Raw genomic sequence first — 16,689 nt, forward strand, 5'->3', positions numbered from 1 at the left:
GATCCGTCGTATTTATGATTAATAAATAAACCTTTTATATGGTAACCTTTTTAATTCGCCGGACAATAAGTGCTTCTTCACAGTAATAATGTGTTGCCCCTAACACATAAATACAGTGCGTCCGTCTAACAACACTGAAGGCTGCTTCACTCGTGTCTTTGCTTACTGTCTCTCTATAGCTGAAGAGGTTCGCATCCGGGAGGATGTTACATGAAACAGACAGGGATCGAGTCCGCACGTAGCTGCTGCACCCGCCAGTCTGAGATTGGTTTAGGCTGTTTCCCGCGGTCGTTGCGATAAATTCTGGACTGGCTCCCAATTTTCGTGGCAGAATAAACAACACACAAACAAAATAAGATCACACGCTGGGCAGAGGCCCGCAGTTCGCAGACAGGTAATTCACAAAACACATCCCACCCCCACCACACGCCTTAGGTAAATGACGACTAAAGTGACACGAAGGGCATCTGGGCACAAAGTTAAATAAATTAAATTTTGCCATGTCTCAAGTACAGTGACCCCGTACTAGAGGGGATTCGCGCTAAGAAGACTAGGTCATCAAACAGTGTTTCTGACTGACGCCGACCAATAGAAGGGAGAATTTCAGTATGTCGCGTCTCCCGATAGAGGCTGAATGTTTAAATGTCTCTTTGGTGTGCACCAGTTAGGCGGGGCAGCTTCCCGCGTTGACTAGCCTCCTGATGACAATGTCTGGTTATACGTTTGGAGACAGCTTGTCCCACAGTACTACGGGCAGAAAGCAAGTTTACTTTTAACCCTGTTTTACCCAATCAAAATAAAAAACACAATAAGGAAGCCATGACAGTGTGGCAACCTTTTTTCAGTTACTTGCTTTCATTTTTCTACTGGTTGCCGAAGTATCTACAGGGTATTTCAAAAATGACCGGTATATTTGAAACGGCAATAAAAACTAAACGAGCAGCGATAGAAATACACCGTTTGTTGCAATATGCTTGGGACAACAGTACATTTTCAGGCAGACAAACTTTCGAAATTACAGTAGTTACACTTTTCAACAACAGATGGCGCTGCAAGTGATGTGAAAGATATAGAAGACAACGCAGTCTGTGGGTGCGCCATTCTGTACGTCGTCTTTCTGCTGTAAGCATGTGCTGTTCACAACGTGCAAGTGTGCTGTAGACAACATGGTTTATTCCTTAGAACAGAGGATTTTTCTGGTGTTGGAATTCCACCGCCTAGAACACAGTGTTGTTGCAACAAGACGAAGTTTTCAACGGAGGTTTAATGTAACCAAAGGACCGAAAAGCGATACAATAAAGGATCTGTTTGAAAAATTTCGACGGACTGGGAACGTGACGGATAAACGTGCTGGAAAGGTAGGGCGACCGCATACGGCAACCACAGAGGGCAACGCGCAGCTAGTGCAGCAGGTGATCCAACAGCGGCCTCGGGTTTCCGTTCGCCGTGTTGCAGCTGCGGTCCAAATGACGCCAACGTCCACGTATCGTCTCATGCGCCAGAGTTTACACCTCTATCCATACAAAATTCAAACGCGGCAACCCCTCAGCGCCGCTACCATTGCTGCACGAGAGACATTCGCTAACGATATAGTGCACAGGATTGATGACGGCGATATGCATGTGGGCAGCATTTGGTTTACTGACGAAGCTTATTTTTACCTGGATGGCTTCGTCAATAAACAAAACTAGCGCATATGGGGAACCGAAAAGCCCCATGTTGCAGTCCCATCGTCTCTGCATCCTCAGAAAGTACTGGTCTGGGCCTTCATTTCTTCCAAAGGAATCATTGGCCCATTTTTCAGATCCGAAACGATTACTGCATCACGCTATCTGGACATTCTTCGTGAATTTGTGGCGGTACAAACTGCCTTAGACGACACTACGAACACCTCGTGGTTTATGCAAGATGGTGCCCGGCCACATCGCACGACCGACGTCTTTAATTTCCTGAATGAATATTTCGATGATCGTGTGATTGCTTTGGGCTATCCGAAACATACAGGAGGCGGCGTGGATTGGCCTCCCTATTCGCCAGACATGAACTCCTGTGACTTCTTTCTGTGGGGACACTTGAAAGACCAGGTGTACCGCCAGAATCCAGAAACAATTGAACAGCTGAAGCAGTACATCTCATCTGCATGTGAAGCCATTCCGCCAGACAGGTTGTCAAAGGTTTCGGGTAATTTCATTCAGAGACTACGCCATATTATTGCTACGCGTGGTGGATATGTGGAAAATATCGTACTATAGAGTTTCCCAGACCGCAGCGCCATCTGTTGTTGACAATTGTAACTACTGTAATTTCGAAAGTTTGTCTGCCTGAAAATGTACTGTTGTCCCAAGCATATTGCAACAAACGGTGTATTTCTATCGCTGCTCGTTTAGTTTTTATTGCCGTTTCAAATATACCGGTCATTTTTGAAACACCCTGTATGTTACAATCATTGACGTGTAACGATGTATATTTTGCCGTCAGATAGCAAAAAAAGAATTATATTGAAGATGTTAACCTTTTATTTGAACAACAAATAAAAAATTCGTGTGAGCAACATACAAATAAAGGCGACATTCAGTTCTCCAAGCGACCACAACTGCCACCTCTCTTCGCAAAGTATTCGTAACATCTTAATCTGTAGTCTCCGCTACAGATGGCTCTGACATGGTTTTCGAACTCGATGCGACGGTCGCTTATCACTCCTTTTCGTGATAAGAGATGGCGTCTGCGTATTACGTTGGGCGGTAGTAAAGCTAATCTAAAATCGCTAGGTGTCGTAAGTGGTCAGATGTACTTGTTTTCCACGTAAAGGTTATTACTTGATGAAGGCAAGCTGTTCATGGATATTGCACATGAAATAGTTTCATACCTATCATCATACTCAAAAATCACGCAAGTAATATGTTTCTGTCGTATCCAATGCGCCTGTATTTTCCACCTCTGTAGCTGAGGACGCTAAAGCACTCCCGTACGGTGGCGCTCAAATTGGACGTATGCCGCTTCGAATCCAGGTGGTGGATGAAATTTTCATTGCCACTATTTGGCCCTCAAGGGGAGGAGAGTTGGTGACGTAAGATTCCTGATCACCAAAGTTTGTGCCAATATCCTGGATTCAATATTCAAACCACACTCTGCAGTGTCATATGAAATGAGGGCATGTGACAATGTTAGTGGCGATCCGTCAGACCGATGGTGACGTTAAACTTGGTGGCCCCTTCGGTGCTATTCGAGAAAAGTAGGCTGTGTGTCGGTACCAGGTTCCATCCTTTCCTTTCTCTCATCGTCATTGTACAAAATAAACATAATACCACAATATATACGCGTCGGTGACGCACACACCTGCGCTCTACAAATACAAGTAAGAAACAGTTCTTACATACGAGCAAGGAAAGGGACCAGTGCGCTCGGCGACGAAAACATTCTGGCTAGGCTACCGAACCTATGCCTTAGAGTTTCCATCCAATTTTTTTACGCGTGTTTGAACATACAAGTTTTCTGGTACTGTGCTGTATCAAACGTGTCATGTAACAGTGATATGAAGTACGCACCAGTTTAATTCGTTCAATTCTGTATTTTCAGGCCGATAAAATTTTTGATTACAATCAGAGTCTGAAAATTATTTTACACGAAGATACATCGAAATTATCACCAAGCAGTTGCATAAAAGTAATTTAATTTCTTAACCAGTTTAGAACGTTATACTGTAAGATGGCAGGAACTATGCCCCTTACATGAAGTCATTAAAGATCACCTAACTCACGTTCAGCGAACAGTAGGGCTGAACAAAATGACTGACAAGTCACAATGCATTTTGTAGAGGGTATAGTATGGACTAATTGGAATAATTAATGTCGGGTGATGGTTTTAAAGTAATTCACACGACATGATAACTTTGTGGAAACGAGTCGATTTACTGGACGCTAGTTTACCCCAGGGAAGTATTTAGAGTTGACTGTGGCTGGCTGGGGAACGGCGAAGGGAAGTGACAATAGGCAGCTTAGGGCAGCTCAAGCTCTGAGAAAGCGGTAACACGGCGCAGCCTCCAGCCGCCTTAACATGAGTGACAGCATGGGTGGTTGACCCCGACCACCTGCTGGTGTACAGGGAAGCAGATGGAAACTTGTACACCTGTTGATAAATGTCCGTTGCCCCGTTTTCAGTGAAACATGCGAGAAAGCCGCTCAGAGCTACGGTGGAGCAGTCAACAGAGGTCAAAATATGCGTGTTCGTGACTATAGCAACTTCACGCTGAATTCACGGTCCACAGAGTCTGAAGTAAATCAGGTGAAGAGCGACAGAATGAAATACGCTGGCCTCTGATGGGAACGTAGGACCAAGGAATTTGAAGTACTCTCCCGGGAGTCAGAATTCCGGAAAAATTGGTGTTTGTGCAGACGCTAACCTTGATGGGTGGCCTGGGAGGAGCTAAATAGAAGAAGTTGAGAGGAAGGGAAGTTTTGTGGGGATTTGTTCACTTCCCAGAGCAGGCATTGGTCGGCACTTGGAAGCGAAGCATAATTAACGCGACTTGCGCTGAAATTGGCGTAAGTGATTTTGCTGCTGGGGAAACCGAGGCGAAGAGCAGACTGTGAGAAGTCTCTGTAGAGATTTTCCGTTCCCAGCTTGCCTAGAGTGCAGACGTGGCATTCTTTACCCAGCTTTCCTGAGAAAGAGTGAGCATCTCTGCAGTTTAGGACTTAGCAAATGGAACGATTGAGCTTGGAGATAGAAAGTTTTTGGTTCAGCTATGTACTGAGCAAGATAGCTAGGAGTGAATAGACGAGCACCGCCTTGCAGCACCATGAGGCCGGCCGACGTCCATACAAGGACGCCGCTCCGCCACGCTGTATTCGGTGATATTGCGCCCGCTCCAGCCACTGATTAATTTGTTGGATCAGGTCGGCAAAGTTTCCACTAGGGTTTCATGGGCCGTGTATTGTAGAATTCTTCTTGTGCTTCGCATTATGCCTGGGACAGTCGATAGAAATTACTTTTGAGTTATTGCACTTTACTCCACGCAAACGCAATTTATTACCACTGCCTGATAGAAGAGTCTTGTAATGTGATGATTGAGGGTCGGGAGTTAAAAATAAATCTGTGCTAATCGACTGCATCTGTTTTCAATCAAGTAGTTGAAATCGCAAGTCACTTTCTTAATTAATTTTATGTTCAACATTTGTATCTGGTGTTCAATAGCTGAATATAACATAAATGTGCACCCCTTTTTAATTAAAAGTGATCAATTCTGAATAAATTAATGTCAACACTGCCACCACAGTTCAATCAGGAGTCACAGGGCCATATTACCTTTTTGCTTTATCCGATATTGCGGCAGTTTTGCACTCTCTGTTGATCTTTTAGTCAATTAGTTGGGGTGAACGCACACGTAAACCAGGTAAGTGACAGGTCGGGTGTTACAATACCTATCTCATTATTACAGTATTAAAATTTTTATGTATATCATAATGAGAAGGTACACTGAGACATGTATCAGGTATACTGAATAATCAAATAAAATTGGTTTAATTACATCCATAAATTGTGGTCATATATTTCCACACCAGTTGTTTGACATCGATTGTTAGATTCCTTCTCATGATCCTCAGCTATATCCGTCCATGTTAGGCCTGTATATTTTGTAGTGTCACGTCACAGTGGATACAAGTAGTATCAAGTGTCCCACAGGGGTTGATACTAGGTCCTATACTCCTTTCCTTGTACGCCAATGTTGTGTCATCAGTTTTGTTCTGCTGTACATATTACATGTGTACTGATGACCTCCAATTATATACAAGTGCAAAACCAATAAACCTACAGACAGCTATCTCATAATTTCAATATTGATCTGTGTGCACTAGCGAAATGGCATTGAATATAGGATTGAAACTTAACCCATCAAAACCCAAGCGGTCCTGGTAGATCATTCTAGGCTCATTAGCCTGAAATATCAGGAATCCCTATCATCTTTTGTCCTAAATGGGACAAATATAAAATTCTCTCCCTCAGCAAAGAGTCTAGCTGTAATACGAGTAATACATTGAAAGGTCTCTGTTGGATTCCTTTCATGTTAATTTCTTAAATCTGTTGTCATTTACGGCATAAATTCCTCTTCTAAATTTACTGTGGTGTTTCTGACTATCTGGGAGGAGACTGAGCAGTGGAACGTGTTACTTTTACACATAAAAAAGGATGATCTGTCACACTACTACACTTTAAAACACAGTTTATATGTAATTCATGTCTCACAGTCTCATACGGAACCTATATCCGCTTTCTTTTATATACTGTATATGATAAGATACTGTCATCCCCCTTCCCTTCTGTGTGAAAGAATGAATGAGCACATGTATTTCTAGTTGCATGCTGGATGGTAGCAGACAAGCCTGTCTGCTAGAGAACAGTAGGACCAACGTCGGAACAGGTAGCTACGCTTTCTAAAAGCAAAGAGGTTTCTATCCTTAGTATGGTCCTGTCAGTCCCTTGTCATGTTGGTATAGGAAGCTGCCCCTCCGGTCACTTCCGTTTTGTATACGGAAGCACCCTTGGTAGAAGCCCAGGTCAGTCTGTCCGTGGCGAGCGTCTGAAGTGGTAAGACCTCTGGCTAAGCGCGTGTCTGCTAAGTCCGTAGGACAATGGATTTCTTAAGATCAGCCTAACTGAAAATTTAATCACCGTTATTTCAGGTTTAGCACTAAAATATCTAATTTTATCTTAAATTGCAATGCAGTGTAATTCGAGTGTGAAGTTCAGAATATATTCCGGTAGTTGCTTTGTCACTACTTTGTGAGTAAAGTGGAACAACGTGTTGATCAGTAACTCTAACTAAGGTCATCAATCTTAAATGCGAATGTGCGTGAGATTATAACGTCTCGTCTTGACAATATTTTTGAATATAGCAACTTTTCTTTATGTTCAACCCACGTGGGGTGTACTTTGTGAGACCAGTACCACGTGCTTATACAATTGTTTGACCTATCAGGTTAATAGTAAGACGATAGTAACCAGTTCGAGGTATTTCTTTTGTAAATTGCTTTTCGATCGAATTTATTTTAATTATCAAAATTATTGTGGAGTACACTCTATGTGTAAACCAAGTTGACCACGTGAAGCATGTGGTGTAATCATCAAAGTAGCCCTGAGCTATTCTTTTCGGGAAGATTTCACAGGGAGTTAGTATGAATTTAGTATACCAGTGTGTGGTAATTACATGACGGACAGGATTGTGCTACGAACGTAACTTCTTTGGGTGAAAATTGAATCAGTTGGTTGTGGTTAATTTCCTCTTGCATATGTTTCAACGTTCTTCGTGTGTTTTTTTATGAATGCAGTGTTGTATGCACTCTCCCAATCTTGGCTCCATATTTGATGTGTTCTGTAAGATTACAATCTCACATTTTCACAATCCTAAATAAGGCACCAGTTTAGTTATGAATCAAGTTTAATATGCTGAAATTTCAATGATCAATGTTAAAATAAATTTCCAAATATAAACTGATTTATTTCTTTTTATTTAAATTCTCTTTGTTATATATATATCACCAGTTGTCGTATGACTATTAAAAGATTATAATTAATGTTAGTCTGGTTGGGAATTTGGTAAGGTAGACTGGATACCTGGTGAAACAGTTGTTCAGTAATGCAAGGTTAACTTCCCCAGACAGCTCACAGCTTTTAACCCGCTTTTATTGTCGATCAGCACCGCTTTCATAGCAAATTAAACCAACAATTACAACATGAAAAATTAAATTGGACATATTTCACGAACTCCCTTAGTATGCCAGAGAACTGAATAACATCTCCAGCGTCAACAGACAACTAATGACATATCTGTTGATGCTACAACAACAACTACCTTTGTCTCTGTACACTCAGGTTACTGCGTTACACCCTAATTTCCTACCAGGTCTTCCTCACCTACCATTGTTGTTAGGTGGTCCAGTGTGCCTAAATTTCTCTCCTAATGTCAGGAAAGTTCACTTTTGTACACCTATAAATATATTTTGGATCTGCTAACATCACTATTATTAATATTATCATAATTAGTACCAGTAGTAGTAGTAACAATAGCAGCCGCAGTAGTAGTTGAAATGTTAATACACCAGTGGAAAAAATTCGCAGTACCAAAAAATAATGAATATAGAGGAATGAGATTTCGGAAATAAATTTGTCTAGGAATATATTTAAGGGATTAACACTGCAAGATCACAGGTTAATGTAAGCGCGAGGTAAGCCATTCCAAATGTGAAATGCTGCTACATCAATAATCAGTGTAACCGCAAGGCTGTTGAATGTAAGCACGCAAACGTGCATGTATTGTGTTTCAAAGGTGCCGGATGTTAGTTAGTGGGATGCAGTTCGATGCCTGTTGCACTTAGTCGTCAATACAGGGGCGCTCAATGCTGTTTGTAGATGACGCTGGAGTTATCGTCCAATGATGTCCCGTATGTGCTCGACTGGAGACAGATCTGGTGATGGAGTAGGCCGAAGGAACATGTCGACACTCTGTAGACCATGTTGGATTCCTACAATGGTATGTGTCAGAGCGTTATCCTGTTGGAAAACACCCCTGGAATGCTGTTAATGAATGCGAGCACAACAGTTCGAATCACCAGATCGACGCACAATGTTGTAGTCAGGATGTGTGGGATAACCAAGAGACTGCTCCTGCTGCCATACGAAATCGTACCCCAGACCAAAACTCCAAGCGCACGTCCAGTACGTCTAACATGCAGACTGTCTGGTTACAGGCCTTCAACTGACCTCCTTTTAACGAACATACGGCCATAACTGGAGCCTACGTAAAACTAGATTTCATAATAAAAGACAAAAGCTCCACCTTACCCTCCAATGAGCTCTCGCTTGACATCACTGAAGCCGCAAATAGAGGTGGTTTGGGGTCAGTGGAAAGCACGCTACAGGGCATCTGGCTCGAAGCCGTCCTTAAAGTAACCAATCTGTAACGTTCATTGTGTCACTGTGATGCCAGCTGCTGCTCAGATTGCTGTTCCACATGCAGTACGATGCGCCAGGGCCATACGCCGAACACGATGGTATCCCCTCTCGGTACTGGCCGTCATAAGCTATGGCTCTGAGCACTATGGGACTCAACTGCTGAGGTCATTAGTCCCCTAGAACTTAGAACTAGTTAAACCTAACTAACCTAAGGACATCACACACATCCATGCCCGAGGCAGGATTCGAACCTGCGACCGTAGCGGTCTCGCGGTTCCAGACTGCAGCGCCAGAACCGCGCGGCCACTTCGGCCGGCGCCGTCATAAGCCCTCTCTTCTTGAGACCGAACATTCCCATGACCCCCGCTGCCAGCAATCATGTATAGTGATTACATTCCTGCCAAGTACTCCTGCAGTATCACAGAAGGGGCATCCAGCTTCGCTAACCTTGTTAACACGACACCGTTCAAATTCTGTGATGTGTTGATAATGGCGCCTTTGTTGCTTTAAAGGCTATGTCAACTCACCATGTCCGGTCTCATAGGTACTAGGAACTAATGCTCACGATCGTTACTGCGTGTGTTTAAAGCAAACATGTCTTGCATACTCATAATGGCGCAACTAGTGCCTCTCTTATGCTTCTGGTGCGAAATCTGAATAGTCACATGCCTACCAGCTTTCTTTTATGTCGCAAAACCTGTTCTTTTTTTTTCACTTCCGTCAGAGTATTAATTTCAGTCGTTCTTGCTCAGTACTGTTTATTCACATTGACTCTATATATTTTCAGATCAATTTTAATTCTGTTAATACTGTTTTATTACTATCTACCACATTAAAATTATTCTTATTTTTACATAGCCTAACTATGATGGAAAAAATTCTATATATGAAGATAGTTCTCGAAAGAACAGATACCATTTATGACCGTGCAGCTTCTCTAGAATAAATGATAATTAACTGAAACCCTCAGCTGCGGACAGGTATTATTGACATACCTCGATGGGGACAGCTAAAAATGTGTTCTCCGACCAGAACTCGAACCTGGGATCTCCTGCTTACATCGCAGGCCCTCTATTCATCTTTTTTTTAAATCTTATTTCTGTTCGTTTTAGTTCGTTGGATGTCGCAAGACACCTATTTCAGTTCGTTGTTGATCCATTAACTCAGTTTTTTTTGTTACAGAGGGCAGCTAACCCTCTGACCGAACACGCTGAGCTACTATGCCGGCAATTCATCCGAGCCACCGAGCACACGGATGAATAGCGCGACTGCAGGGACTTATCCCTTGCACGCTTCCCGTGAGACCCACATTCCCAACTGTCCACAATCTACATACGTAATGTTTCTAATAGACAGTTTGCCCATCCACTCATTACTCGCGCTCACTAAGGTGACGATTCCCGTAAGAGTTCTATTAGGAACATTACTTATGTAGATTGTGGACAGTGGAGAATGTGGGTCTCACGGGAAGCGTGCAAGGGATAAGTCCCTGCAGCCGCGTTATTCATCTGTGTCCTCGCTGGCTCAGCTGGATAGAGCGTCTACCATGTAAGCCGGATAACCCAAGTTTGGGCCCCGGTCGGGGCACACATGTTCAGCTGTCCCCATCGAAGTATGTCAACAACACCTGTCAGCAGCTGAGAGTTTCAATTAATAATCGAAAGAATTCTACATATGTGAAACGCTGGTCCTATGTAAGAGAGGGGCTGAAGTTCCTAATCTGATTAGGTTATATACACTGAAAAAAAATCTATCTATTCTTCATTGCGTTTTCATGTCGGTCTTCTCATTCCGGTGTGTTCTATGAACCATTTGTTAGTTTTCCTACCACTTCTATTCATTTTCAACATGCATCTCTAGGTTTCTCGTCGAAAATCCTTCACTTTTTTAATGAGTTCGTGTTTCACCTTACAGTATCATTAGGTGTTACGTTTTTCCTATTTTCTTAAACTGTCCTTTAAGCTACTGACTTCAACAATATTAAATACAAAAACTGATAAATTTGTTTTATGATTTACTTGTTCATTTGTGCTGTTTCATTTCAGTGTGTTGTTTATAGAATTTTTTATTGTTTTTGTACAAGGAAAGCCGGCCGGAGTGGCTGAGCGGTTCTAAGCGCTTCAGTCCGGGACCGCGCGACCGCTACGGTCGCAGGTTCGAATTCTGCCTCGGGCATGGATGTGTGTGATGTCCTTAGGTTAGTTAGGTTTAAGTAGTTCTACGTTCTAGGGGACTGATGACCTCAGATGTTAAGTCCCATAGTGCTAAAAAGCCATTTGAACAATTTAAACTTATTGAACGCCATACTTTCAAATTTGGTCCATTAAGTCTTTCCATTAACTACTCAGGTCTATTGTTTGATGGGACCCATGACCTCGCTGTTTAGACACCGCCCCTCCTCCTCCCCCCCCCCCACCCCCCCACCCCCAAACAAACCAACCAACCTATATATGTTTAACAAAATTGGACATATGTGTCACAGGGAGTTATCTGAGACCCTTATTTGCTCGAAATAGGCTTATTTATATATCGATCGCTCTTTCTTCATTATTTCAGGACCGTTTTCGGGCAATATCACCTATCTTCAGAACGGTTACACAATTTTTTTTAAGTGGGAAGTGCGCTGTAATAATTCTATGTCTACATTGTTACAAAGATGAAAATATTCTGCATCTAATTCCAAAGTTGTATAACATACTAATTACAGAGTAACCAGTGTTAAAGAAACTGTCAGTTCCACGCGACTTTCACGCGATACGTTATTGCAGGAGAACGATGCAACGTTCCTTCGGACATGCACGTACACTACTGGCCATTAAAATTGCTACACCAAGAAGAAATGCAGATGATAAACGGGTATTCATTGGACAAATATATTATACTAGAACTGACATGTGATTGCATTTTCAAGCAATTTTGGTGCATAGATCCGGAGAAATCAGTACCCAGAACAACCACCCCTGACCGTAATAACGGCCTTGATACGCTTGGGCATTGAGTCAAACAGAGCTTGGATGGCGTGTACATGTAAGCTCCCCAGGCAGCTTCAACACGATACCAAAGTTCATCAAGAGTAGTGACTGGCGTATTGTGACGAGGCAGTTGCTCGGCCACCATTGACCAGCCGTTTTCAATTGGTGAGAGATCTGGATAATGTGCTGGTCAGTGCAGCAGTCGAACATTTTCTGTATCCAGAAAGGCCCGTACAGGACCTGCAAGATGCGGTCGTGCTTTATCCTGCTGAAATGTAGGGTTAAGCAGGGATCGAATGAAGGGTAGAGCCACGGGTCGTAACACATCTGAAATGTAACGTCCACTGTTTAAAGTGCCGTCAATGCGAACAGGAGGTGACCGAGACGTGTAACCAATGGCACCCCATACCATCACGCCGGGTGATACGCCAGTATGTTGATGACGAATACACGCTTTCAATGTGCGTTCACCGCGATGTCGCCAATCATGGATGCGACCATCATGACGCTATAAACAGAACCTGGATTCATCCGAAAAAATGACGTTTTGCCATTCGTGCACCCAGGTTCGTCGTTGAGTACACCATCGCAGGCGCTCCTGTCTGTGATGCAGCGTCAAGGGCAACCGCAGCCATGGTCCCCGAGCTGATAGTCCATGCTGCTGCAAACGTCGTCGAACTGTTCGTGCAGATGGTTGTTGTCATGCAAACGTCCCCATCTGTTGAATCAGGGATCGAGACGTGGCTGCACGATCCGTTACAGCCATGCGAATTAGATGCCTGTCATCTCGACTGCTAGTGATACGAGGCCGTTGGGATCCAGCACGGCGTTCTGTATTATCCTCCTGAACCCACCGATTCCATATTCTGCTAACAGTCATTGGATCTCGACCAACGCGAGCAGCAATGTCGCGATACGATAAACCGCAATGGTGATTGGCTACAATCCGACCTTTATCAAAGTCGGGACCGTGATGGTACGCATTTCTCCTCCTTACACGAGGCATCACAACAACGTTTCACCAGGCCACGTCGGTCAACTGCTGCTTGTGTATGTGAAATCGGGTGGAAACTTTTCTCATGTCAGCACTTTGTAGGTGTCGCCACCGGCGCCAACCTTGTGTGAATGCTCTGAAAAGCTAATGATTTCATATCACAGCATCTTATTCCTGTCGGTTAAATTTCGCGTCTGTAGTACGTCATCATCGTGGTGTAGCAATTTTAATGGACAGTAGTGTATGTTTAACAAAATTAGACATATGTATCACAGGGAGTTATACGAGACACCTGTTTGTTCGAAATAGCCTTATTTATCTGCCGATCTCTCTGTCTTCATTATTTCAGGACCGGTTTCGGGCAATATCGCCTATCTTCAGAACGGTTACACAATTTTTTACGTGACAAGTGCGCTGAAATTTATGTTACAATGTTACACAGATGAAAATATTCTGTATCTAATTACAAAAGTTGTATAACATAGTGTTTCTCGTAACAAGTGTTAACAGAACTGTTAATTTCACTCGAGGTTCACGCGATACGTTATTGCAGGAGAACGATGCAAGGTTCCTTCGGACATGCATGTATGTCTAAATCAACGGGCACTGCGGTGACTACTGCCGTTATGAAATACATGACATGTATTCGTAGTTGCGAATATGTACAAACATCAGCTGTGTAACGGAAAGACGACAGTGGAAATTTATGACATGGGACTCGAACCCGGATTTCCCATTTATCGTGAGCTGTCGCCGTACATCAGGCTACCTGAACACGACTCACGACCAGACCCATGCATGCATATCCGAAGGAACACTGCACCGCTCTCTGTACGACAGAGGCACTGCAATATAATATTTATCTGTTGACGCCAGACCAGCGAATTTCAATTAAAATGTCCCCACTATACAGGAATATGCATAATGGATGTACGAATACTGGTTGTAGATACATGGTTGACGACGTATGGAAGCTTGAATCTGGTCCTAAGTCGGGCTCGAATAGCCTAATGATAAGGCGACCGCACGCGATAAGAGAGAAAACCTGATTCGAGCACTGGTCCGCCACAAATTTTCATTGTCGTCATTCCATTACAAAGCTGATGGCAGTCCATAATCGAAACTGCAAATACACTTCGTATTAATCAGTTTACTATCATATTCTTACGCCATGCTAGCTTTCTGCAGCTTCATATTAAAATTTTAAAAGAGATCTGATTGGTGTACGACACCTGTAATGTTACACGAACTAATGAATTTAAAATACAATGATGAAATAATTTATACATGAAACATTCCAAAGCATTAAACATAAAATATCAGTTAGGATTTTCTGGATTTGCAAACATATTTTTTAAAGGGAAATGCTTAAAAGAATAGTTTATAACCATATGGCTGTTCTGTTAAGACTGGCTACTCTGTAACTGCAAGCAATGGTATACAACTTGTAATATTATTGGGATTTCAGTAGTATGAAAGCTGCGAGTACCCTTGGAAAGGCATTCACCTATCTTTATATTAAATGATCAACTAATGATATGAGACATTTGTTTTATATAATTTACGAACTGTAAAGATGCGCATCTAGCGCGGACGCTAATACATCGATTGCGCAGTCAAAGAAACATTTTAACAGAAGCTGAACTGACGTTCCGCTTCGATCTAAATAAAAGATGACAGTAAAAAACTTTGGTAGATCTTCAGATTTTAATGTACTTCTGCTTGTAATGTGAAAACGTAAAGAAGGTCGACTTTAAGCTATAAAAGTGAGCGGTCTTGCCAGCGTGCAGACAACTTGACTAATTAATAAAATTCAAGTAATTTATGTTCTAAACTGTAAATCGGCAAATTATTGTTATGAAGGTGTTGAACGGTGCAAGAATTGTGTTTAACGAAGGAGAAAAGTAATTACTGTAATTTGTGACAAAAACGTGAACCAAGGAGACAGCACAGGACAGGCTGAAATCTGATCGCACCATACAGTTAGAAAAGTACTTATGTAAGTTATACTGTTTATAAATAAGCCCTAATCGCTTGTGAGAATTGTTTGAATATATTTAGTGTTTACCAGATTTCTTATTCTATTCTTTTCCTTTATATTTTTTGTACCTCCATGCCATATTATTTTTATAAATGTCAAGCAGCCTTTACTACAGCAGAGAATACTGCGGCATCCTGGTCGTAGGCAGAAGGCCGCTCCTTGTCTCCTATAAACTCATAGCTGCCCCATTTATTAATGATTTCATTTGCAAATGCAATTTTTTTATTGTTCATTGTTAAAGGTCCCTTAGGTAATTATAAATCTCATACTGATTCCGTAAAGAAATCCGGGTTGTTCTTTTCCAAATAATAGAAGTCTTTGCGTAATCAAAAACTAGCCTCCTTCTGACAACGATCAGGAGCCGACCAGAAGACGGACGTCTTCGACCGCTTTCGTGTCTCCTGTGGCAAAGCTGTGCCAAACTGGGAACACGACATTCTAGTATGAAACACAGATTTAAATTGGAAGAATTGAAATATATTTAACCTAACCTAAATAATAATTTTTTTATCATACTAGATGTGGCGCCCGAACAGGGACCTGATAAAAAAATTTTAATCTGTTCTGTTATTGTTTCATGACATCATCCGGTGGACATCGGGAAGCTGTAAAGGAAGTACTGAACGTACCGTGGAAGTACTAAAAAAAAAAAAATTCGAAAAATAACAGCAGTGCGCAAAACGACTGATGTAAGTACGGTTTTCATTACGCATAAAATCTCGCGTCTTGTATAAAAAAAAACTGATTTCCGGAATTTCTTTCCTTACTGCTTCATTTTATCCTATCGCTGTTATTTCCTTGCAGAGTTGGTTATTTACGTAGTTAGAATTCATTTCTGATCATCTCTTCATGCAAAGTTTATTTGTTAGTATTATCAATGAGAGAAGCATTCAACGAATTCGAACATAAAACATTGGCAAACAATCTAAACAAGAACCCTAAAAAGTTTTGGTCATATGTAAAATCGGTAAGCGGATCTAAATCCCCTATTCAGTCACTCGTTGACCACGATGGCACCGAAACAGAGGACGACCGAAGAAAGGCAGAAATACTGAATTCAGTGTTCCGAAACTGTTTCACTGCGGAAAATCGTAACACGGTCCCTGACTTCAGCCGTCGCACGGACGCCAAAATGGAAAATATTGAAATAAACGATATCGGAATTGAAAAACAACTGCTATCACTTAGTAGCGGAAAAGCATCCGGACCAGACGAGATACCCTTAAGATTCTACAGTGATTATGCTAAAGAACTTGCCCCCTTTCTATCAGCAATTTATCGTAGATCGCTGGAAGAACGTAAAGTACCTAGCGACTGGAAGAAAGCGCAGGTCGTTCCCATTTTCAAGAGGGGTCATAAATCAGATGCGAATAATTATAGGCCTATTTCGCTTACGTCAATCTGTTGTAGAATAATGGAACATGTTTTGTGTTCTCGTATTATGACGTTCTTAGGTAATACAAATCTCCTTCATCATAACCAACATGGATTCCGCAAACAGAGATCATGTGAAACTCAGCTCGCCCTATTTGCCCAAGAAATTCACAGTGCCGTAGACACTGGCGAGCAGATTGATGCCGTATTCCTGGACTTCAGGAAGGCATTTGATACGGTTCCGCACTTACGTTTAGTGAAAAAAATACGAGCTTACGGAATATCGGACCAGGTTTGTGATTGGATTCAGGATTTCCTAGAAGAAAGAACACAACATGTCATTCTTAACGGTTCAAAAT

This window comes from Schistocerca nitens, chromosome 7, assembly GCF_023898315.1.
Source record: "Schistocerca nitens isolate TAMUIC-IGC-003100 chromosome 7, iqSchNite1.1, whole genome shotgun sequence".
Classification (NCBI taxonomy): Eukaryota; Metazoa; Arthropoda; class Insecta; order Orthoptera; family Acrididae; genus Schistocerca; species Schistocerca nitens.